The sequence below is a fragment of the Callorhinchus milii genome, unplaced genomic scaffold, assembly GCF_018977255.1.
Source record: "Callorhinchus milii isolate IMCB2004 unplaced genomic scaffold, IMCB_Cmil_1.0 Scaffold4, whole genome shotgun sequence".
Lineage (NCBI taxonomy): Eukaryota > Metazoa > Chordata > Chondrichthyes > Chimaeriformes > Callorhinchidae > Callorhinchus > Callorhinchus milii.
In genome coordinates, this window is record NW_024704745.1 from 7,436,789 (window position 1) to 7,438,554 (window position 1,766).

A 1,766-nucleotide genomic window follows, 5' to 3' on the forward strand; every position below is an offset into this window, starting at 1 on the left:
CAAAGCGCTTCACAGAATATACTGTATAGTGAATCGACTGTATATTTTGTAGGCGAAACACGGCAGCCAATTGTGTCCAGCAATGTCCCACAAACAGTCGTGGATTGAGTGACCAAATTATTTTTTATTTATTTTGAAGGAATTATTACCCCCGGAAAAAGTGATCCGCCAATCGACTAAAGAACTGGGTTCCTACTTACTGCTAGGTAAACAGAGACATGTTGAGTAAGGAAACTTGCCCAACGTTTCGACCTGCCGGGAATCAAACCCAGGTCCTCTCGCTTGCGAGGCGAGTGCTCTAACCACTGAGCTACAGGTCTCCACATTTATAAAAATTTCAGAGCACTTTACAGGATTTTAATATGAAATGCAGTACTGTTTATTTTACATGCAAACTCAGCAGCCAATTTGCACACAGCGATGTCTCACAAACAGCCGCGAAAAGAACAACCAATTTTATCTGGGGGATTGTTGGCGGACACCTGGAGAAACTCCCTTCACTTTTTGAATAGCACTATGGAATCTTTAATGAACAGCCAAACAGGACCTCGGTTTAACGTTTCATCTAATTTTTCTGTTGATCATAGATTTGGTAGTTAAAACATAGACATCTCTGTTTTAGATCACTCACTGGACCTCCCAGCCAGAGATCAATGTTTTTTTTCCTATGCTGTATCCATGACAATGGATACCATTGGCAAGTAGAGTTTTACTCCTGGTAGACTGAAAACTTGACAGACACAAATGTTGCACATAAGGTACTTGCTGCGGTGCTATTTGGAACATATGATTTTCCGCAGGAACATTCCAGGAACTAATGAGATTACTACTGGCAAATCTTTCAAGAGTAACATGCTTAGTTTATTTAGATTAGATCGGTGAGAGCTTCTCTGAACATCTGGATGTTTTGGAGGTGATTTTGGAGTCCAGGAATGCCACCTCTTTTGAGCAAAATGCAGTCGGCTGGTTTGGTAATCCTCGCATGGAGCCTTTCACGGTTAACTGTAAAATGTAGTGACTCTGCATTTGCAGGCGAACGTGGCAAAAAAAAATTGTGCACAGCAATGGCCCACAAACAGTCATGAAGTGTATAGAAATACACAGAACTTTACATCACAGAAACAGGCCAGTCGACCCAACTAGGCCTTGCTGGTGTTTTGGGCTCCACATGCACTTAATCCACTCTCCCGTACCCCTCATGTACGTATCAAGTTTCCTCTGAATAATAATAGAAATCTTGGCATTTGGTATCGTGACGTTCGCAGCAAGGGAGGATGTCTCAAAGCCCGTATTATGAAATGGAATGTTTGTGTGTTTTGTAGGCGACGAAGACAAGTAGAATCTTTGATTTACAGTAGAGATAAGTAGAAATTGGCACGTTGTCTCAGCGGTTCAACAAGAGATACTTCAGGAGATAAAGATATTCACAGGTGCTGTGAAGTTAGGTACATACTGTTGGGAGCAGTCAGTACAGTGACCAGTGAATGACCGAGTTTACCTGGGGAGGTTGTTGGCCAGGGATATGCAGAGAAACACTCTGCCAATACCCTGCACCCATCATCCCCTTCTGCAGCAGGCTCCGCACGACCGCTATCCCTGTCCTCACCAAGTTCCACATGTTCAATGCCCCTGTCCTCACCAGGCTCTGCACTCCCACTGCCCCTGTCCTCACCAGGCTCCCCACTCCCATTGCTCCTGTCCTCACCAGGCTCAACGAGGCTCCTGATATCCCAGTGGAACTGAGAGATTCCAGTAAGGTAGGTTTG

General features: G+C 44.3%; 1 non-coding gene across 1 annotated transcript; it reads right to left on the reverse strand.

The window, feature by feature from the left end:
* Positions 1-247: 247 nt before the first annotated feature.
* Positions 248-320, reverse strand: trnaa-cgc. Its single transcript has one exon. It is a non-coding gene; the product is annotated as a tRNA-Ala (tRNA).
* Between the last annotated feature and the right edge of the window lie 1,446 nt (positions 321-1,766).